This window comes from Leiobunum rupestre, chromosome 4 (assembly GCF_980474605.1).
Source record: "Leiobunum rupestre chromosome 4, qqLeiRupe1.1.hap1, whole genome shotgun sequence".
NCBI lineage: Eukaryota > Metazoa > Arthropoda > Arachnida > Opiliones > Sclerosomatidae > Leiobunum > Leiobunum rupestre.
In genome coordinates this window covers 45,053,209-45,077,772 of record NC_143387.1, presented here as the reverse complement: position 1 = coordinate 45,077,772, position 24,564 = coordinate 45,053,209, and the positions used below count along the sequence as shown (strand labels likewise).

General features: G+C 38.4%; 2 protein-coding genes across 7 annotated transcripts in view; one reads left to right on the top strand and one right to left on the bottom strand.

The window, feature by feature from the left end:
* The window catches only part of LOC149947956 (tyrosine-protein phosphatase Lar-like), a 250,398-nt gene that overhangs the window by 190,022 nt on the left and 35,812 nt on the right, over window positions 1-24,564 (bottom strand). For all 6 annotated transcript variants that reach the window (XM_090172417.1, XM_090172421.1, XM_090172419.1 and 3 more), the window contains exon 2: window positions 6,458-6,501. The gene's annotated coding sequence lies outside the window, so the exon portion shown is untranslated. The remainder of the gene's footprint in view (window positions 1-6,457; window positions 6,502-24,564) is intronic.
* The window catches only part of LOC149947957 (uncharacterized), a 534,917-nt gene that overhangs the window by 502,217 nt on the left and 8,136 nt on the right, over window positions 1-24,564 (top strand). The window lies entirely within an intron of this gene.

Here is a 24,564-nt window from a genome sequence, read left to right as displayed (position 1 = left end):
CGGCGCGCCGCCTCTAAGCTCTCTAAACATAGGTTACGACGCCACTGGTGAATTTTCATCGGCGTTGGACTCTAGTTCACACCCTTTCGCTTCGATTTGCACAGGTCCAGTAATCGCAACTGACCAATAATTTAGCGGCGTTTTTCATTTTTAAGAATAAAGGCTGGTTTTCACTAGGGCAAAAACGCCCCATCGGTGAGAGTTGACGCAAAAATATTGCATTAGGCCTAAAGGCTGGTTTTCACTAAGACCAAAATGGCACGACGGCGAGCTTCGACGCGTAAAATTTGTATTAGGCCTAACGGGGATTTTTTGCGTCGACGTTCACCGCTGTGGCGTTTTTGCCCAAGTGAAAACCAGCCTTAACGGGAATTTTTCACGTCGACGTTCACCGTCGTGGCATTTTCGCCTTTAAGTCTCAACTATGACTAGAGGTCGGAGATGGTTAACTTTTATTCAATAGATAAAGCTCTCAAAATTATTCGTAAAACGTTTTGATCAAGTAATTTATATTTCTGTATTATCCGATTAATGTTTTGATAAATTTGTAAAATTAATCGGAAAACGACTTTTTTTCGATAAAAAGCTCAAATTTTACGAATAATACATGTTTTTTAATCATTTTCCGAAATATTAACCGGTAAATTTCTTTGTTTACATTTTTTTCCCGGAAAAAATCAATTTAAACATGGATAATGATTAACCGTCCCCGACCTCTAACTATGACTGATAACTGTCCGGCTATTTAAACTACATGGAATAAAATTCAGTGGATGTTGTCGATCTTAAAAATATTTTTACCAAGAAAACGGAACTAATAAATAAAAACTATAATTGTCCATGTCAGCGATATAACGGTTTCTAAATTTAAATATGAGACATACGCCTGGAAGTCGGTTTAAAATTTTAAACAGACTTCTATTTAAATTTAGTAACAGTTAAAACTGAACTAAATGCTAAAAAAGGCTTTATTGGATAAAAATAACTGGGTTGTACTTACTTTCAACCTATGCTTAAAAACCGGGTTTAGTAAGCCAAAAGTAATATTTCATACGTTTAATAAGTTAACGTAAACTCCGTTTTTAAGTATCGCCTGAAAAGGTTTGTAAGGGCCACAAAACGTTTGGGGGTGGAACTACACAATCACGCGTTTTGAGAAGCTTCATGAAACTCTGACCTAATTTTGCCAACGATTCTATGAACCTTTAACTTAATAAACAAGAAATACAAGCTAACACGAGAGCGGGTTGTTTTTTTTTTGTTTTTTTTTAGAGTCACACGATATGGTGTCGGCTAGAGCCTTAGACACCAACACACGAGAGCGGGTTAATTATAAACAGTTAAGATAAATGAAAACCAGAGCTTTTGCCGCTGTTATGGCGAAAAGGAGGTTACGCGCATCACGGAAACGCATCGTCACCGTCGCCAAATTTAATAAAGAAAACACGATCGAATTAACGAATCAGCAATCGCCGTTCGTCCATCTTTGCAAAAGCGATTTTCCGCCTAGAAATTAGTATTCCGGCGAAAATAAGAACGATAGGCGCGCGCCATTCTAATAGTAATGGAAGCCGAAACCACGCGTGTCTATTTCGAAAGAAGAATGTTTTCATCGGGGTGTGGCGAGGGCACCGTTTTCAGATTCGTGAGAGGCTGCTCATTAACGAAACTAATTAGGCTAAAACTAATCAAATACCATCGCATTCTGATAAAAAAAGAGAGCACGCGACATCCACTTCCATTTTGATAGAAGAATTTCCACTTTGGCTCTCCCCGCTCGAGGAATGCTAAAACCCGAAATAATTATCTACGTTTAAGATGTTATAATCGATCGGATTAGAATATATATAATTTATTATATTAATAAACTATTAAAATTGAGACCAATCACCGAACTATTACGCGGCAGAGAAGGGTCTTTTTAATACTTCAAAAGTTTAAAGACGGGGAGTTGGAAAAACACTTTGGTTTATCTTGGTTAAAAGACGTTGAAATATACAAGTTTTTGAAAAAGCCCTCTTTATCCGAGGTGGGGGCTCGCTTAGAGAGGGCTTGTTTGAAAAACTCCATATAATGGGATGGGAGAAGCGGGTGAAAAGGGTCGAATACAGTTTTCAACTGTCACCTCGGCCCATCCATCAATATAGAATCCTCGGCGGTGACTTTCCCTCAATACGGCTCTTTCGGCCTCTCGCGCCCTCTAGCGGGCAATTTTACGCCCGCTTCTTATCGGGCTCTTCGGAGACTTTTCTTTCGCCGGCTAGAAATCTAGAGGGCGCGTTCGACCGCGAACAAGGGCGACATCTACAAAGGGTCACGTGATTGAACGCCGTCGTGTCATATTTCAGTTTTACTCCGCGAATGATTGGAAACTGGGCGTCCACCAATGATGACCTAAAATACAGTCAACGTTTCCTCGACTGAATTTCTTTATTAACTTTCAGTTGAACCGTTACCCCTTACAAAACATGACTCAGCCTCGAATTTGTTATCAGTCTCGCGCCCAGATTCTGAACAGGAATCCATACCTCTACTTGGAATGCTTATCACGGCAGATTTTCGTTTCGATGTGGCTGTCGGTTTTTTGACGTCACTATGTTAATTTAACAAACAACAACGTGATATGATAGCGCGCTCAGAGGGAATTTTTTCACTCGTAGGCGTGGCCAACGCCGTCAGAGTGATCTTACGGCAAGATAAGCATTCCAAGTAGAGGTATGGATTTTTGTTATGAACTATACGAGTTCCCGGACTCAAATCTCAATCTACCATTAAAATTGGTGACACTAGAATGTTACTTGTTCTATTTTTAAGCATTTTTATTTCTACTTCGAACGGCAGAATGACTATATTGAGGCGATTTTTGCCGACCCAAACCCGCCACCTCAAGCTCGAAGAGTAAGCTTCTTAACCACTAAAAAAACCTAATCAGCCCGGTACCCTTATTGGTTCTCTAAAAGTGACGTTGTTCCTCCCCCCCCCCCCTCTCATGTCCGAAGCTAAATTAGACTATGATGGCCGCGTATCGTCTCAACATAGTAATTCTCCCGAAGTAGGAATAACTGGATTCTTGGCGACAATATAACTAGTGGTTTCCATTTCTAACTGTTAGGGGATATGCGTTAACTACGTTAACTAATCTACTTTTTCATTTAAAGATCCTTTAAACTAGGGTAGTGCTCGGCATTCGATTATTTTTTATCCATGAATAAAATAAGCTCGGCGATATTTAAATAATATTTATTTAAATAACCAATAGTTGAATAAAAATTGTAAAATGTTTAAATAATCGAAAGTGAATAAGCCTATTAATTAAATAAAACAAACAATTATTTAAATAAATGCCACTTTTATTCAAATAAATGCCTGGTTGCGTAAAAAACATAATTAAATAAGTTAAAATGATATTCTTTTTACAAACGTTTTTTAAATAAACCGGAAAATTTGTGGACAATGAATAAACAATTCCGAGTACTAATCTAGGAGCAACAAACACAACACCCCACACAAGGAGAACGCAACCCGTCAAAAGTCGTGCATTTTCTTGCGTACATTTTTCATTGGTTAGACGCTTTAGCGCCTGCAGCCGTCGGAAGAGGGAAATTTGGAAATTGCCTTCTTCCTTTCTGTAAAACGTTCACCGTAAAGGCTCGTCCAATGAAATTTGTACACAACACTGCGCTAGCGTTATTAAAGGCTAACTGCGTTCTCCTTGTGTTTATTGCTCCTAGCTTTAATCAACCAGCTATATGGTACATAATTTAGAACAACATTATGCTGCTTATTAGTTAATAATATACATATTTTAGACTAAAGAGACTTTTTTAAAAGTCATAACCTCACATAAAATAAAAGTAACGTTTATTTTATTTATATCTCAGATCAAATCAGATTATAAATTCGGTTCAAAAAATTGGATGAAGATTTTTATTTAGATTACTGTGAACCAGCTAATAGAGCATTCTATAAAATCGGTGTGGTGTGCTTTCCCCCTTTTGAGTTCGAAGGAGGTGAATGTTTGACCGGTTTTTCGTGTGAGAGAAAAATATTTATCTTGCAAACCCGTAAGAAAATTGAGAGCAGTCGATTTTTAGGAGTAGCGTAGTTGCTAGCCTAGGCTTCAGTAATTTCCGGCTTTCCGCGCCGTTTTTCTTATTTTAAATGATTTTTGTAATAAATGTATGATGGCAAATAAGCAAAATACTAGTCCCAAATCCACGGGTTAAAAAGAGACTTAGATCATGAAAATATTCTTAACCCCAAACATACTTCAACACCTAGGGTCCCTCCTACAACTCTTAAAAGGTACGTGTCTAAAATATTCATATAAAGACAGGACATAAGCCGAATTCTCTTAAACCAAAGAATAACAAACGTTGTTAGTCCTGCTGAACTAGCACTATAGTTTGTATGAAAAGTTTGGCCGGTTTTGGGCCGATTTTATAGAACGCTCTATTGTGCGCTCGCGAATGGTTAAACAATTTGATTAACATGATTTTAATATGGTTGAAAAATATACAATATAGCTATCACGGTGGGAACCAAAAATTACGTATAAAAATGGTCAAACCACTTATAAGTAAAGCAAAAATATAACCTAGTTCCTTATTCCGCGAACAAAGGTTGTTTTCATTTATTCATTATCGATAACTAGTTATTAAAACAAATAACTATCCCAAAATTAATCATTCAGAACTACGGAACAAATTTCACCTCGAGACAAGGCGTTAAAAATTTAAAGAACAAGTTTTAAAACGAGATCTAAAATATTCCTTTTTAAAATACTGGCGTAAGGGAAAATGTCCATTTATTATGAGAAGCGGAAAAGAGCTTTTAGCCAGCTTGAAAGTTTTATTTCCGTAGTTAGGAGCGTAAACAATTATTAATTCATAGAAGTCGATGAATAGAAACTTCCCAAGTGAATAAATTATCTCCGAAGCAGGAAGTGGAAATGGTTGGGAGGCCAGAGGAGTCTTTTATCAAGTCACCTCCGCGATCGCGATGAACGGTTTAGAATTATTTAGAGCCCAGCCGATTTCAAGAGTCAAATCATTTGAAATCCTATTACACTGTGAAAGTTTAAAGTATTAAATATTTAAAATTCCAATTTTACGCATCTTTGCGGATTGTTTGAAATGTCCAACATTTTTTGTAACGGAATCCTTAGTTGCAAGCTCTCGCAATACACTTTCGGAAAAGCAAATATAAATACGCGCGTGGACCTACTTCTTACAATGAATTACGAAACAAGATTTTTAAAAGATATTATAGGCACCACACGATTATTTTTAAAGAGAGAGAGTAAGTATAATCAAAAAAATTAACTCAATTTTCTACTTTGGCGTGAATCTTTATAACGGTATTTATGAAAGTATAAAAAAAATTAAATCCCTACAATCCACTAAAAAAGTTCTTAAAAATTTAGTTTTAAAAAACTACTAATTATAAGTAAATTCTTGTTTAACTTAAAGTTTTAATTGTTATTTTCTATGTTTTAAATTGTTAAAATTAATATATTAATGTATAATTTTATCTTTTTCATTTTTTTGTAAATACATACTTAGGAGGGCTATAAGGCGCAAGATGACTTGGCCCTCGAACACCAATGTATACTAAAATTATGGTAAATAAATAAATAAATTGAAATAAATTGAATTTGCTACAATTGTTAAGGTAAATCACAAATTCAGAATATTTCTCAAAAACTAATAATTTAAAATGTATCCCGGCCTAGTACAATGACTGTTTATGCCGACACTGATTCAGTTATGATTCGAGAGATGGCACTGAAAAAACATTGTGCTTTGCGTCGATTAAATAGTACTTTGTTCCTGTTCCGAAAGATGGCGGTAATTTAATTTGAGATTTTATCTTATTACGGCCATAAAATACCAATCGTTACTTTTAGAAATGTTTTTGGATAACAGCGTTGCCAAACCGTCCTATAATTATAGTACATTTCGATAATATTACCTTTCGATTTTCTCCGTACTATAATTTTAGTCGCGTACTATATAGTACGCTTTTGGCGATAATTTTACTGTGATTCCGGTATTAGTACGATAATTAAAGGCATTTTAGGAAGAACCTCTCTGTTAACTTAAGAACGCTGTTTTCAGTCTGTTATATTACTCCTAGTAGGTTAAGAATGGAAATATTATACTCCTTGGAGTGTTCGGTTTGTACCTTTTTAGACTCGCAAATACAGCCGACTAATCAAGGGTATTGCGGGAACGAAATAGGCCATGGAACCTAGAAGTGGGTAACACAATAAATATGTGAGTACGGCCAACTATGATTAAGTGCTATAGCGTGTAATCAAAGTTGGCCGTACTTGTGTACTATAAGTTTCTAGAAAATTCGATTATTTTTGGGCTTTGATACTATAATTTCAGTTTTGGGCTGCTGGATAACCGCCATTTCATGAAATGAATAGATCTGAACGGAGTGTACTTACGCCAAAACGCTCGTGAAATATTCTCCTTGTACTTCGAATGAAACCTAGAAAGAAGCAAAATAAATTTACGTTAAACTCTAGAATTATAAAAATAAACGAAATACAAATTAGCCTATCCATTAAGTCCAGTGATGATCTCGTTATCATACCGTGTTTTTGAGGCATTAAACTAACAAGTTGTTAGGGTAATTCGGAATTTAGTAAGCCGCGGGTCTCGGATATTCCGTCTATGTCGGCACGCCTTCGTCAACTTCATTCGCGAAGTTAGGTAAACTCGGTGTCACGCGAATGAGACAACTCGCGTATAGACTCGACTATAGGGCTCTCTTCTTTTTTGAACAAAGCTTATAGCTTTATGCCGCGGAGGGGGGGGGGTTTCCAAGGGTTGTCGAGCTGGCGGGCTGCAACGAAAGCTCAGGGCTCGGTGGCACGCGACTACGCTCCTCTCCACGCTCGATCACGTGATTATTGATTACCGATATTCAATCGGAAACCTCTTTCTTCGGCCTCCGGCGAACGGAGTGACGCCTACTTTCCGACGGAAGAGCTAAGAGCCGAAACGACCCTGAGAACTGACCTACAATAAACCGTCGCGGGTTGAATGACTGCCGACGGCGAAAATGCAAAAGGAAAAAACCTCACCGTTGTTCCGGTTACTTTCGAATGTTTTGAAATCTCCGCGTTTTTACTTCCATTCGTATCTTTTTCCATCAACGTAAAAGTTTATTCGAAGATACATTAGAGAGTTCATAATCAAACACGTTCCCCAAGACTGCGAGAATAATCGAATACAAAAAAGTGCCAAGACGCGAAGTGATTTTTTTATTAATTTATTTAATTATTTATTTATATTAAAAATAAAATATCACGAAGCCACAGAAGGCTTATGTGTGATCTTATAAGTAAAGGCTGGTTTTCCCTAGGGAAAAAACGCCACAACGGAGAGAGCCGACGCAAAAATATTGCATTAGGCCTAACGGAAATTTTTCGCGTCGACGTTCACCGTTGTGGCGTTTTTGCCCTAATGAAAACCAGCCTTTAACCAACAAAAATAAATTAAAATGAACCACTATTGAGTTTAAATATCTAGAGTACAAAGCCATGATGTGATTGCCTTGCGGAATGAAGCTTTTGATGGGGATTTAAGAACATCAGGGGAAATCGCATTCCAATCATTAATGACTCTAGTTGATAAATGGCGTTGACGGACAGAGGATTTGACCAAAGGTTTGACCAATTTAAATTAGTTGATACCGTAAATAGTTCATGAAATAAGTCATAATAACTATAACTTTAACTATAAACATTAGCCAAAATTATAACCGAACTGATTTCATAATCCAAGTTTAGTTCAGCACAGGGTCCCCTAGCGTCTAAAATATGACGAAACTTAAATATACTAATGCCAAACACGATATTAAAATACTGAGTCCGATTTTAAGTCCAAATCGGAGTCTTGAAAAAAAGGTTCGGTTTGAAAGTTGAAGCCATGGGTGCTGTTATCCTTACGGTTATTACGTTATTTATGGAACAAGGAAGCAAGGATTAAGAAATTTAAAATATCGGAAATTTAGTATTGTAGAATCTCAGGAATCCATACCTCTACTGGGAATGCTTATCCTGCAATATCGGGTATGGTAAGATCACTCTGACGGCTTTGGCCCCGCCTACGAGAGAGAAAATCCCCTTTGCACGCGCTCCCCTCTCACGTTGTTGTTTGTTAAGTCTATAAAACCGTCAGCCACATCGAGACGAAAATCTGCCACGATAAGCATTCCAAGTAGAGGTATGGATTCCTGATAATCTGTATAGATTGAGCCAGTTCATAGCTATAATAGCTATCAAAACTTTTCACGTTCTCAATGTAACCCACCAACAGAGAGAAAGATCAGCAGCTTTAAAAAGCGTCTCTTATACTAAGGAATTACAAATTCGGTTAAGCGAAAATATTATATAGTAATTCTCAGGTCATTTGAAAAACGCAAAGAACCTTAACTGATTTAAATTTATTCGCGTTAAATTATCACAACCTTGTAATACTGATGCAGAAGCCCGCCTTGCCTGCTTGACTTTGACACTGTTGTGATGGCGCCAATAGAAAAATTGTCTCTTTAAATCACGTAATCCTACACTTTTCTCTTCTTTTTGGGATCTTAACGTAAGGGTGACATTTAAACTCTCAAGACGGGGGGGGGGGATTTTGGCTACGGCTAGTTTTGGGCCCGGTGAGTGAGGGTTTTATGACAGGTTTCTACCTTAATCCAGGCGCTCACTGCTCTTCGTAACGTCTCTGTCCTACCTTTCACAAGCCTTTGCTTCGTAACGGAGACAATGCATTGTGGAAGGCAGGACGGATACAAAACGGAGAGCCAGTGGGCGCCTAGCCTTACGGTTGGACTTAGGATTCTTTCTGAGTTTCTTGAGTTTCTCTCTGGATAGTATGTTGCTAGAATTTACCTTAGACGATTTAAAAAAAGCAAAGGATTAAATCAGAATTAAGGGACGTTTGTCGAGTTGGGTTTGATTAAAAACACAGACACGGTCTTTATTTAGGGCTATTTATTTGTGCACTTGGTCTCTTTTCATATAACTTTGAGAAAAATTACGGGCTATGTTTTCTTCTGGGCCCTTGTCTTGTGGTTTCTCTGAAGGTGACTCTTTCTGATTTTCCAGGATATCGCTAGCTTCTCCTCTGTTACACTGTCTGATTTTTCGGTGTATTAGTTACTTGTGCCTTAGGTCTGGGGTGAAGTTAAATTGTAACCAAGTTTCTGATTCACCCTTTTGGGAAGGACGTTTTATCGGTCTTCTTTGGGTGACTATAGTGGAAAATGTTTCCTGGGAATGGGACTGGTATATCGGAAGGTTATAGATGGATCTTTCCTCCCTTGACCGGGTATCGGTGTGGTGGAGTTGGTTGGTGCAATCGGCTTCCAAGTGGTCGGTAGGGGGGGGGGGGGATGATTGGTGGACATTTATAGGGAGGATCTTTAAACTAGGCCTCAGCTGAAGAATTTCTTAATTTGTATTTTTTCTAAATTAAACACGTTTTTCCGGGGTATCAATGTTTTTAAATAGAAACGGATGAAAGAGGGAGTAACTTCTCGGTTAAGAAACTGGCTTATAAATTAAAAAAGATGAGAGGCGGGCCAACTTCACGTTGGCCACCAAAGTTCGAATTAACCACCCCCGCTCAAAAGTCCTAGTTGAAGTTACGCATCATTCCTTCATTGTATTTACTGCCCCCGCTTTCCATTAGCTGGGCTACCCCCTCTACCTTCACCGTTCCCCCTTTACCGTCACATTCCCTCCTTTACCGTCACAGTCCTCCCTTTACCGTCACAGTCCTCCGCCTACCGTCACCATTTCCCCTCTATCGTCAGTACAGTTCCCCTTTACCGTCACAGTCCTCCATCTACCATCACAATCCTCCCTCTACCTTCACCATTTCCCATCTACCGGCACTGTCCCCAATCTACCGTCACAGTCCCCCCTTTACCGTCACAATCCTCCCTCTACCCTCACCATTTCCCCTCTACCGGCACTGTCCCCAATCTACCATCACAGTCCCCTCTTTACCGTCACAATCCTCCCTCTACCCTCACCATTTCCCCTCTACCGGCACTTTCCCCAATCTACCGTCACAGTCCCCCTTTACCGTCACAGTCCTCCCTCTACCGTCACCGTCACAGTTTTCGTTTGGATGCTGGGAGTGACGGCGGCGGCAGCGGTGCCCGGAAAGTCAGTCTTTCAAAATTTTACTGCCCACCTTCCGCCCCCCAGGCAATGAAATAAAAATATTAAAATAAAATTATATTGTAGACTCAATTCTTAAGCCACTGGTTCTCAACCTTTTTCACCTCGTGGAACCCGATTCCAGTTTAAAAGTTATCGTGGAATCCTAAAGAAAATTAAGAAACATTATTTTAATTTTAATTTTCAGTGCGACGATTTAAGCCTAGTTCCCACTTAGTGAAAAAACCAATTTTCGCGCTGAAAATTGACGCTCGCGAATAAAATTTGCGATTTTTTTTCAAATTCGCCGCTAAAGTCGCGTGTCCGCGGTATCTAGCGAATGTTCTATTTTTTGACGTCCACACCTTGGCGATAAAAAGCTTCAGCCAATCAGAAAACGCGTTCCCTCGATCTCTTCCGCTCCCGTCCGTCACTTATTAAGCCTAGGTTTTTAGAAAAGCAGCTCAGCTAAATTCACCAAGATACTGAAGTAAAGGTAATTATCTCACGAATAGAATCGTTTTTTATTGAAATTATCAACAGGAACATCCATTTGGTTCATTTTGAACTGATGTTTTATGTTAGGCCTAAAACATTACTAAAAACCCGCACGAGTTGTTTTCAGCGTTTTTAAATTTTCGCGCTTAAGTGAGAACCGCTTCCCCAGCGACCGAAAAAACGCGTCTTTTTTCATTGCGCGAAAATTTTATTCGTCTCGAAAATTCGCCAAGTGGGAACTAGCCTTGACACTGATTTTCACAACATAGTTTTTTCGAAAGTTAAATAAAAATATGTTCTGGCGAAAGTAATTCTATCATAGCACCGCTTAAAATCTCGTGGAGCCCCTAGAATTTAAAATTGAGTTCTGGGGTTCCATTTGAGAATCACTGTCTTGAGCCTTCCGAATTTCTAATACTCGTACAAGCGATCAAAAAACTATTTTTAAAATAGGCGAGAAGGCCCAATAGTTGATTTTATAAAATAAAAAGTGGTCTTGCCCAACTTGTTAAAATGTTGCTCTTACGTCACAAGACCCAGCTTCATTAGTGTATTCCTCGCACGAGCGATTTGCACGCGCTCTAGAAAAAGCTATATTCCTCGCGACTGTAGCGCGCGATCGTAGGCTTGTCAAAGTAAGAGACTGTGACGTAAGAGCAACATTTCAACAAGAAGGCCACGTTAGTTTATAAAAAGAACTATTGATTAAGGCTATCTTTTACCGAGCTTGGAGCGCCTAGTTGCAAACAACGTGTTGACACGAGTTAATAAAGATTTCGCTGTCAGGTGTAGGCCAAATTTTCTCCGGTTGGTGGAAGCCCGGTTCACACGGGACAAAGGTTTCAACGTTGCCAAGTTTTCTCTCTATACGATAGTGGCGTGGTAAATTAGTTTCGCGCGAGCCAGACTTTATCCCAGAAAGAAATATGTTGTTGGAAATAATAAATCATATATATGTGAACGGAGCTCCCGTAGCTTAGGCCCGTGAATTTTCATTCTAGCCAGATCGCGGCGGCTGTTTGATGGCGCGAAATTTGCCAGCCTACCAAAAGGAACAACGCCCGAGAGTATCGATAACTTTATTGAGAGGAAATAGCCGAGGTTGGCGCGCGTATCCGTCCAAAAAGCTATTCGCTTCGCTTATTTTATGAATTCTCTCTTCTCGACGGAATTCCTAATACGCGCGGAGTCGAGCACCTCGAAAACTTTTTCAAATTTCCCAGTTTCCATCGAGCGTGTGACCCGTAAGCGTCGGCCGGGGGATGGCTATGACCTCAAAGATACCCGCGGGAGACCGTGGATGTCATATACCACACGCGCACGTACGTATTCTAGCGTTTTGAATCAAACAATCAATAAAAATGATTTAGTTTCGAAAAAATATAATACACGTTATAAATATAAGGATGATGACACCTATGCGTAATCCGGAGTTAAGAATCAATAAACTTGGCATTAACCTACTCTTCTTTTTGGCAGAATCACTGGCAGATTAATTTGATCTTGGTCAAATAAACTAATGGAATCAAATTTAAGAAAAAATACCATTCTTCTACCGACCCAATCGCGACACGTTTCCACCCAAGTACAAAACACGTGAGCAAACCCGTTTTGATGACGTTCTTAAGATATTAGACCTCATTATTACATTGTGCTCGTGTTTCCGATATTCGACAGCGTGATGCTGCTCTAATAAAGTAACAGCGATATTTAGATTCGGGTTTAGTAGTTTATTTGTTAAAGGTTTCATAGCTTTAGATACGAAAGTAAGCGTTTATAATTATTTTTAAAAGCATTTTAAATTAAAAAACTATGATTAAAAAATTGCGTTACGGGAATAGAAAACACGACTGTTCTATTATTTGTTGAAACTATGCGTTACTGAACTGTTTAAAATACAGATTTTATTTGCTAAATTAGGAAATATATCTTTATAAAACAAATTTTGGTCTATTAGCAATATTTGATAACTGGAGTCGGTTGGAAAGTGTATGGATTTTGGTTACAAATGTTAAATCCGAATAGGTTGGAAACCAAGTTTACCAGCCACTTTAAGCGACTAGAACATTGACTTTAGAAGCACGAGCAAAAGGAACGCAAAATGTGTTATAGGGTAAAGAAGAAGCCCTTTTTCTGATTAGTTAATTTCCCTAGATTTGGAAGCGGAGACCAAACACTGGCCCGATTATTTGATCGTTACCTGGGCGAAGAAAAACAAGCGGCCACAGAAACCTGAAATTCCCTTTTTGTTCATTTTGTCGTTCGATACAACAATCTCGAGTCATAAATATCCATAACAACCACTCTCCTTATATTAGCCAATGGAACTCCGCAGCCAAGCTCTCGAGGAGTGTTTCGAGGCCACAACACGTCTCGTCATTACGCTGTATAAGGCGACGACGACGACACTGAAGGAATGAAGGCTGCCATAGCAACACCCATCCGCGAAAGTAAGAAAGGCCCGATTTCCAGACATTTCCGCGCTCGTGGCCGATTTATCGAAAATACACGTTCCAGGCTGTTTGGCTTTCGGACAAAACCGTAGATAGGCTCGCTATAAAAGCGGCGAGAGAAGCGAGCCGAATGATATACACCGGCGGATGAGTATGGAAGAAATAATGGCGGCAGCGAAAGCCTATAAGCGCTCATCTAGCTAAGCGCCTCAACCGCGAAGGCTAAATTAGGCCCCGGATCCATCGCGATGATTGCCCCGGCCAAGAATTAAAACCATCAGCGTGGCGCGTTTCCCTTTTTCCCTTTAACGCTAATAAGACAGTCTAGCGACAGGTAATTCTAACGATTATTGACGTCGGAACAAAATACGCTGGTGGCGCCGGAGGAACTCGCCAAACAAATCAAAACTAAGTAGGAATTAGCGGGGAAAGCTTTTATTCCCGCTATCACGGGGGAGTCGCGACATTAGAGCTCGATTCTCCTAGCCACCCTATTTGTTGATGAGCAGTTGCCTACGCTCGGAATCAGAATGCACTGGCAACTACGCGACTTAAGCGTACGTAATAGAGTTTCAATAATTTGGAATAGAAGACGTAAGGTTGCTCAAATGATAGTTTTCATTATTTCGTATATGGCCTTATACGCTTCCGCGGGTGGGCTGTTTGGGACTACTGCTTAAAGGTGATATAACTTATGTATTTGGTGTGGAACACCAACGTTTGCAGCTCTGGCCGCTCTTGCCTTTGGCTTTAAAAATGTTTTGTGTACAGGGAAATTTTAAAAATTGAAGGGGTCTTCCATAAAGATGGCTTTGCAGGTTATATTCCCTTTAAGTAACGCTATAAATATTTGGATGATGAGACCGTTAGGTAATCCGAAGTTCCGAATCAGGAAACTCGGCATTAGTCTACATTTCGTTTTGGCAGAATCATTGGCAGATTAATTTGATCTTGGTCCAATAAACTAATGGAACCAAATTTTAAGCAAAAAAAATATCATTCTTCAAATAGGATCGGCACCTTGCTGAATTCGTCGGGTTATTATTTTTCCCACCATGTTCGGGTACTCGACTATTAGACGAGAATTTTTATAAATTTTGAGTTTCCGCCGCAATTATTTCGACGCGACGCGACGCTCTGATGTTACTGTATGGGTTTTTTCTCCTTGAGTTTGGATGGCACTATGGCGGTTACGGCGCCGTTAGACTTAGGGTAATTATGTATCAATTTAGAAAAAAAACTCGATCGAGTACCCGATCATTTTTCTTAACTACTCGACTAAAGAATGTTTTGGCTTAATCGAGTATTCGATTACCCGACTAGACAAAATTAATAGCCGACTCGATACTTGACGAAAATGTTTTCAGATACTCGGTACCCGACTCGATTGCCTAAAACCACTACTCGCACAGCCTTAAAAACTAGCCACGATTGCCTCTAGGAAGGTTTTCGCATTTTATTTAAGGGACGACTATTCTTACTAAGATCAGGGCTCTTATACGTTCGAACATGCTAGTGAACCTCGCATTCTGCTTGAGTTGGCCAACTCCATATTTAGACTAAATTGTTATTTAATTTTATATTTCAAAAAAAGTACTTCTATAATATATTTAGAACTACAACAATATTTTACAAGTTATTTTAATATTTGATTCAGTATTAAATGTTATTCACATATTTGAATCATTATTAAATGTTATTCACATATTTGAATCATTATTAAAAGTTATTTACATATTTGATTCATTATTAAATGTTATTCACATATTTGAATCATTATTAAAAGTTATTCACATATTTGAATCATTATTAAATGTTATTCACATATTTGAATCATTATTAAAAGTTATTTACATATTTGATTCATTATTAAATGTTATTCACATATTTGAATCATTATTAAAAGTTATTCAAATATTTGAATCAAAATTAAAAGTTATTCACATATTTGAATCATTATTAAATGTTATTTACATATTTGAATCATTATTAAATGTTATTTACATATTTGAATCATTATTAAATGTTATTTACATATTTGAATCATTATTAAATGTTATTTACATATTTGAATCATTATTAAATGTTATTTACATATTTGAATCATTATTAAATGTTATTTACATATTTGAATCATTATTAAATGTTATTCAAATATTTGAATCATTATTAAATGTTATTTACATATTTGAATCATTATAAGTGAATTATTTCCACGCTTTTAGCTTTGGCTGTACATACTAAAGTAATAACAGATTTAGCAATTCTCATTTGCATATGCCTGTATTAAGTGTACAGATTTTTAGCCAGTGGTTAGATGGTAACATTCTATTAAATTTACTTTAAAACTGCTATTATACAACGGTCGTGCTTCTATAAGAAACAAGGCTATCTTAAAAATAAGTCATAAAACATTTTCTTTAAAAAAATGAAACGGCAGATGGGGCGCCGACGGATCCCTCTCGAAGGAGGTCAAACTTGTGTAGAAAAGTCGTGTTTTAGGTACGTCTGCAGTCGTCTGCATTTCAGCATATAATGACTGGAGAACAGACGACCAATTTAAAGGGACGCCTTAAGGGCAAGAACGTTAGAAAATAACGAATACTTGTCTTGTTGAGGTATTACACACTTGGTCAGAATAATATCGACATGTTCTCCGCAAGAGAAGCTTCTGATTTCCATTACTCGACCTAAATTTGCTATCAACTAGGCCGAAAAAAATGTCCCCCGTTTCTCGCGCACTTGCCTTAGCTCTGATAATTTCTTTAGGCCATTGACTCTCTTCAATAGAGCCGAAATCGCCGCTCAAAGGACGTCTAAGAAAAAGGAAACTGCCCGGGACACAATGAAGGCAGCGCGAAACAAGGAGTCCCGCACGAAGGTACAAAGATAAATTCCTATTACGGAAAAAACCACGTTCCGCACATGGTTTGCGCAATATTAAAACGCGTACGTGTACGTGTACGTGCCACCGTATACTACCCTTTTAATTACGCGTACTGTTTATTTATTCGAATATCATCTAATTTGAACGAGAATATTCTTGAATTATTATTATTACTTTCTTTATTGGTCCAAAAAATAAATTTACATTATTTTTTTAACTTAAACGTCAATAGGTTTTTTACGGACAAAATTTCCCCCTAGTTAAACAACGCTCGTGTTTAGGGGGGTAATTTACATAGATAATTATTTAACATTTTTTAATACAGTTATTTATTATATTTAAGATGTCACTCTCTGAATTTCAAGTTAGTTTTTAAAAAAGACTTCAATTTAGCTTTTAAAGAAGAAGAAGAATAGTAATAATAAGCTAGGCTAATACCCAAGGCACCACCTTAGGCCTAAGTCATCAAGCTACTTTTAAATGCTTCAACTTTGATTTTACCTCAATATTTAACTCATTGAATAGTTTCGGTCCTTGAAATATAAAACTTCTACGTACTAAAGATAAGTTCACAGTAGGAATGAAAGCGTTGAATGTGTCTTACAAGTTAGTATGGCGCCTTCGGGGCAGAGACCAACAAACAAAATAATTTATATTAGCTGCCAATGATTTGGCGCAGTTTTGGCGAGGAAAGAATGGTTTCGGAGAATTGAGATTTGGTACACCCTTGGTTATCAACGTCGATAAAGGTGAAGGAAGAGTGGAGGGTTTTCGTTTCGGGATGGTTTGAAAGCCAACGTCGCGAACCAAGAAGAAACGGGGGGGGGGGAGCGTAATGGTCTATTGAGTAATTACGACTCTCCTCCATTGTTATCAGCCCTGAATTTCGAGTCGTTTCTTCACGCCTCCTTGAACCGAAGACGAAAAAGCCATTTCGATGTATCTCGAATAAAAAGAAAGTTATCGAAACCGAAAATTAAAGCGATATTTTCTCGGATTTTTTACGCGGTAATTGTACGGGGCACAAGTTTTATTTTAAGATCATCGCTAATCGCGAAACGTTCTTTTTCGGCATGATTTAAGATATCTATTAACTTTAATTGATAAGCCTTTTCTACACTATACACAGTCGCTGCCTTAGAAAGAGCAAAATTGCTTTTAAATTATTCGCAGTTGACCCGAATAGGTGTTTCCATAAAATACCGGAGGTTACGTGTAAATGTTTTTGCTACATGACTAGCTATACACTCTTTTACGAAGTCGTCCATTTCATTAAAGGCCTAATTTAAAATAGTATAGGCAAGGGCGCCTGCACATGCTCATCAGCTCGAGACGTCGCGTGCACTTGACCGCGTGTATCGGCCTTGCATGCACTATTTGAAATCAGACCTGTAATAAAATGGCAGCTCTCACAAATAAGGATATAAAAGAGTGTATAGTTATTGAAGATATAGAGCACGCACTCGAGTCGATAAAGATTTTGGTATTTGAAGTCCACGTGCAAAACGCGCGTGCCGATAAAGAAATAAAAAGCTTAAGCTCGTGACGCGGAGAAAAACATCTCATTCTTTTAATTTTTGTATTGCTTTATTTTATGGAAACACCTTTTGAGATAACACGAGCAGGTACATGTACACTGATACGCAATCAAGTATTTTATCTTTTTCCCAAATCAAATTTTCTCATTTCTAAGGTTATTTTCATGACAGTACACGCAATGCCGTAGCGAGGATATTGGCACACACGGTAATAGAGTTATACACCTTGTTTCAGAACGAAACCTAATCATTATCATTCATAATATAAAAACATTATTTGTTTTGTTTTACTTAAAATAACTGTACTTTTAAACCTCCGCTTACTATCTAATATTGCTATTATCGAAAAAGCAGACAAATAATTTTTACAGGCTAGATCTAATTTCTAAATTTCGAACATGAAACATTATAGCAGACGATATTAAAAAATACGAATAAACCAATGGGAGGAGCCAAAATCGGTAGCCCTCGTGTGAACAACTGTCGATCGTACTATTCCAACCCACAACAATTGAATATAAATCCATTTTTGGCGGAAAGGTGTGAACAGAGTAGGAAGAGCAATTAATTGGTACATCGGAAACAAACAACTAATTTAGCACCAACAAAATTGCATAGTCTGAGCGGTAGTTTAGTTTAGGTCGAAGGGTGATAAACACACCACTTATACCAGGAATTCATACCTCTACTTGGAATGCTTATCGCGGCAAATACCACCTATTTATCACTACGACATATGGCCCTATTCACACCCGCCAACCTTTTTGCAAAAGCATTGTTGGTCAACACGAGTTGCTCCGTGTAAATTGGTAAAAGAAATTCCACAACGTGTTGGCCATACGAAAGTTTTTGGTTGGTCACGTTTTAAAAACCATCGTTTTGATGACCCAAATATTTAAAATTTATAATTTTCGTCAGGAATCCATACCTCTACTTGGAATGCTTATCGCGACAGATTTTCGTCTCCATGTGGGTGGTTTTTTTTTGACGTCACTATGTTAATTTAACAAACAACAACGTGAGAGGGGAGCGTGCGCCAAGGGGATTTTTCTCTCTTAGGCATGGCCAAAGCCGTCAGAGTGATCTTACCATACGCGATACGGCAGGATAAACATTCCAAGTAGCATTTTTTTTTTTTTAAATAGAGCTAATACCCAAGGCACCACCTTCGACCACATAAGCAATGTTGCTTGTGCGTGATCAAGTAACAGGTGGCCGGGTTACAATGCGTAGGAGGGTGGTGGCAAGCCCTTCATGCCACGCGAGCCAACAGCTCCCTACACTTACTATTACCGTTAACCTCAGCAAGCTTTTATGGGAAGGGGAAACCGAAGATCTCGGTGGAAAACCCCTTTAACCAGTGGAGAGAGAACTTACAAACTCTACACTAGCTGGGATCGAACCCGGCTCCTCTTGCTGCGATGCTAAAGTGCTAACCACTCAGCCACCCCACATGGATTCCTGCTTCCAATGCGGAGGTTTTGCTGCACGCCAAAAATTAAGTTTTACGTAGCTAAATACGTAAACACACCAGCTGGAAAGGTTCCTAAAAATGCTTGCGGCATTAACACACCAATTAGAAATTTCATTTAAATTCGTGGCCTCGGTAGTCCAATGGTAGTGGCGTTGGGACGGTAACAAGGTCGTAGGTTCGATTCCTGCCCGAGGTGATATGATTTTTCACAGTCACTCTGGTATGAAACTATACGCAGAGGTATTCCTTGGTTTAAATGAAACTTCTAATTGTATTAATTCCTGCGTTATAATAAAAATAAATTATCAATATTAATACACCAGCCGAAAAGATTCGTAAAAACTAATACGCCATTAAAACAACAGCTCACAAGATTCATAAAAACGCTTGCAACGTCAATACACCAACCGGCAAATTTTGTAAAACCTCTTATTGAATTACTACACTAGCCACAAGTTATAAAAAAGCATATAATTAAAATTGTTGATTATGAGTTGGCTATCGCACGGTAACTAAATGAAAACATAAAAATACCTTTCATCACGGCAAAATTGGAAATGCAAATATCCCTTCAGAGTGCTCAAGAACGCGGGTTAATTTATACTAGACACTTCCGGATAAATTATTTACTCGGAGCGAAACAAAGTTACAACTACTTCGGCCAAATACTTGAAACATAATTTACGAGAGCGGCCGCTGCTTTCGTCGCTTTTAGTGGTGCTGTAATTCTTTACTATCGTCAATCACACTAGACTCGGAGGTCTTCTAGAATCCAAAACCTTAGTGGCCAAAATTCCATAAATGCCGGAGCGATTGCGTTCGCCGAGGATTACAAAAACGAGCCACCAAATTTCCCCCGCCTTATACTTTTAGCGCTGTTTTTTTCTCGTGTACAGAGTCTCGGAAAAGAAAGCTTAAGTTTAAGCTCCATTATAATCCGCCTTTTGTGGAAGATACGACGGAAGCGTATAAAAAGGTAAGAAAGAGGGTTAACTAAATCCGGAAGAAAAATATTACTGAGAAAATAATATCAGGACGAAATTCTCGATAATTTGTCCGTCGTTTGTTGAAAGACGGAAATACGCGCGTTTCTTTCATCCTAGCTATAGACACAGTTTCTCAATATTTTATTTGGTTTTTAAGCCTTTTTCTACAGCGTATGTTTGTGGAATTTATATTTTCATTTCGAGACTGTTTAGCGAATGGTTTAAAAAAAAAAGTCGCTTCCGTTGACGCGTTGAAAACTCTAGGCAGAGCTGTCAACACCTAGCAAGTATTTCTACTTAAATGGAATTAAAACTTAAATTTACGTAGAATCATTTGTTTTGTATAAATTTAGATTTCTTTGACAAAACGTATGAGCCGTTAACCGTACCTGTTGAAAATTCTGTCTTCGGTATATGGCATTTGTTACCATACAAAATTAATTCTCTATATTACGAATTTGAAGTTGAAAAATTTATATTTTAAAGCAATTGACATCTACAGCGTGCTTCGTAACCAGTTTGACCTGCTTTAACGTAACTGATTACGCCAGATAATGTTTCCTGAGCATACCGTTTTCACCCAACAGATACTTCTAATGCATCCAAGGGTTGTGTGCTAAATACAACCTGCTCGAAAGGGGTGCGATAAAGTTTCGTGTAATTTTAATTAGATATATCTGGTTATAATGTAGATTCCCCATAATTAAATCTAAAATCAAACATTCCAGATCTTCGCGCGCAACGAAGACTGATAACTGGGCAAAATATTGAGACTTTTCAATTACCGGTTCCTCTATAAAATAACCAACTACCTATCGCCACCTGAGTCAAAATTAATTTATATTTTAAAGCTTTTGAAGGAAGACACATCTGTGTCAGTCGCGTCAAAAATGTTCTCCGGATTGTCCCGATAATTAAAATTCCAGGCTTTCAACCGTCGGAAGCGGGTTGTTCCCGAGCAAAATAATTCTATACATTAGGAGCGAACAGGCCGCGCTAGCTCTCCGAAAGCGGAGTAGCCTCACGTGACAAGTACGACCAGAAAGGGCCTCATAATTAATTCGAGTCACTTCCCCATTTTGAAGGAAATATGAAATTTACAAGGATCAACCGACTCTCCCAGGAACGCTCCGAAAGCGCCGTCTAGTGACGGAGGGCAGGCAGTGGCGGCTGGCAGCCAGAAATTTCGAACTCTGCCCCCCTGCCCTCATAATTAAACTGGCATTTTAGACCAAGTTATCTAACAAAGCGGGGAAAATATATCTTTCAGCGATGTCCGAGCTTGTTTTGCCTCTAACGAGTTACTTTTACGAGCTTCCGCTCCCAAAATTCAGTCTACAACGCCTCCTATACGTGGAAATGAGCTACAGAAGGAGCCTGCATTGTCTTAGTCGAGAGCCCCAGGGCGCTCCCCAATTTTTCTCAGCTTTCACGTGTTTATCTAAAATGTCTATCGAACGTCCTTTTGACAAAGGAACGTAACTCGCGCCGTCACCCGTCGCTATGGCGAGGAGGATGGAAAGTAAATTCCGAGCAGGATTATATTGGCGGAAGGTAGGCCAATCCGCCTCGATGGGTTGCGAAAACAAAACGCGCCCGGTATGCTTTAAAATTACTGGACCCCATAAGGACAGTGACCAAACAACTTCAAGTGCCTACTTTTTACGGCGGGGATATGAAAGCGAGACAGGCTTCAATTACGTTAGATACCACCCTCTAGAACCTGTAGGGAAACAAGATCGTGTCTAGACATAATAAAGATCCAATTTCGCGGCGCTATAATTCCAGGTACGCCCACTCGTTAGCATTTTAACCTATAAATTCTAGTTAATAGTTAACGGAATAGCGCTCGTATTTAAATTTCAATCATGTTAATTACGTTTCTCAGGTACGGTTTTATGAAGTGCCACTATTGGTAATATATATAATACTAATAGGAGCGTGTAAGGAACGCCTGTATTTAGTGTACTGGAAGGTCATGGTAGTTTTCAGAACATGCACTCTCCTACTACGTATAAACATTGAAGCAATAACAATACAAAGAAGTCACTGTTATAATTAAAATAACGGTTGGTATAAATTGCAATAATCCATGAAGAACAGTCTTCTAACAATACATATAATCAGGGTGTTTAAGTATTTAAGTTTAAATCCCAATGTTAAAGTGTTTTTTAATAATTATAATATATTTTTATATTTATAAGTAGTAAGAAATTGTATGTTGTGGACCCCATATAATATAGGTCACTTTAGCATAGGTGTGTTGGAACATATACTCTCCTACTACTTATAAACAGTGCAGTAATAGAAGTCCCTTCCAGTAATTATTGTAAGAATGGTAGAAAATAATTGAAAACCACGCCAAAAACAGTTCTCTAACAATTAAAGTATTTCAAATTCAATCTGGTACGTTTGTGTTATATTTAAAAGTAGTACGAAAGTGTACGTTCTGAAACTTCTTTATGGAAGTCGCTTAAAGCGGCTCCAAATTTGGTGGCAAAATGTGTGTAAAGTCAGTAAAGTGCGAAATTTACGGCTGACTCTTCCCGCCTCTTCCAAGGACGAGTGAGGGGTTGGGGGGAAGGAAAAGCATGCTCAATTTTCTTTTTCTTTGCCACCAAGCTTTGGAGCCCCTTTAATTGCAGGTTTGTTGGAACCCACATTCTCCTACTACCTATAAACAGTGCCATAGTAGTGATGCATAGTTATTGGTAATTATATTTATTTCTAACAAGATATTTTATTCAGGAAGCAATATTAAATTTCAGTTTTAAACTTCAAGTGATTAAATCAGAAATAAGACACTTAGTCACGTTCTCTCGTTAGCGATATTTCGCGTCAAATAATTTCGCTAAAATCGAAATTCCTCCTTTGATTCGTATTTGATCAGTCCGATTGGTAGCCAAAGCAATTAACGAAGAACACGCTTACGCGGGATTCGTTTCTTCCGTTCTCAAGCACGTGAGCCCGCCAGAAGAAGAAACTGTTCTCCAAGTTTGGAAAATTCCTGCCAGAGTTCCGTTCGAATTTACGCCAAAGGATTTACTCTTCTTTGGCCGAAATTGAAAAAACACAGAGGCAAGAAGAAAAATCCAAAAGCATGGTCCGCAAACCGTTCCTCTCTTCAGATGGATGGCCCTATTTTCATGGCTTTAGATTGACTCGGCATCCCCCCCCCTTCCTCTTACGAAAGAAAAGAAAGAACAGCCCGGAGGAGGTGGCCGGTGGGGCGGAGAGGGGGGCTTCTTCTTGAAAAGGAAAAAGGGGCTCGGAGAGGGAGCCGACTTCCAGTAGAGGGATTGTATTTTATTCTTTATCCGGCAAAAGCTAAAGAAAACCCAGACTCACCCTTCCTCCTCCTCCCGTTGCAGCGTCTCATTCTCGCGTCGCGCACGCGGCCCGGGAAGTTCCAGCGTAGACGTTTTTTCAATCAATGAAGAAATGAATCTATTACCGAGGGGATCCCCGTAGTAATAATACCGACCTATTTTTCTCTCCTTCTTTCTCTTAAAGCCGCTATAATGCAGCTGCAAATTTATTACACGTACTTTGCACTCTCTTATTTAAGATCTGGAGAACGAAACAACTCCGTTCCATCTGCTCTTTTTTCCGAGCTCGTATACGAAAAAGCCAGACGTGATTACCATTTCGTGATGGCAGACATTGTAAGAAACCGTTTTAATTTAAAAGTAGATATCAGGTTTACTTAAGTAGATACGGTTTTTCCGAACGTATTATGGAAGTCATCATTCGAGCTATAAGCTACTGTCGTTTCAACAAACAAAATACAAGTTTTAAAAAACCTAATTACGAAAATATATTACTAAGAATGTATTTTTTATACCTACAAGGAGAGTACCCGAAGTGTTTATTGCCGATTTTGTTGAAGTCGGGCGTAATGTAGACCTATATGATATATGAAATTTCCCAGGAAGAGACGTTGCACTACTCCTTCGATTTGCCATGGCAACCGAAAATATTTTTGACCACTTAAAACAAAAATTTTACCATAACATATTTTGCAATTTTACCCCAAAAACTACCAATTTACCCAAACTTGATGAAATTTACCTATATGTGGTCTAAATTACCCATTTCATGATTTTAAATTTTTATAAAAAATTTCGTAGGTGAAACCGAGAAAATCCCATGCTTTTTTAAACATAGATTTTTTGTTTTAAGTGATCAAAAACATTTTCGGTTTTGGGAAATTTCATATCTCATATAGGTCTACATTACACCCGACTTAACAATAAACACCTCGGGTACTCTCCTTGTTAGGTAGATTAACTATATATGTTCAGACCATTTTTACCATTTCTCGCAATCTAACTCACGGTCTGCCAATGCGCCCCTCCCCTTACAAATGTCAAATCTCATTGAATTCCCAAGATAATTGGATATTCAAATTGGATTGGTCTTGATTTCAGTGTATCCAAATTTGGACATTGGATTAAGTCATTCTTGTAAGTGATATTTGCTAAGTATAAATAAATGCGTTCTTGATAAGTTGATATTACTTTGACAGTATCTTAG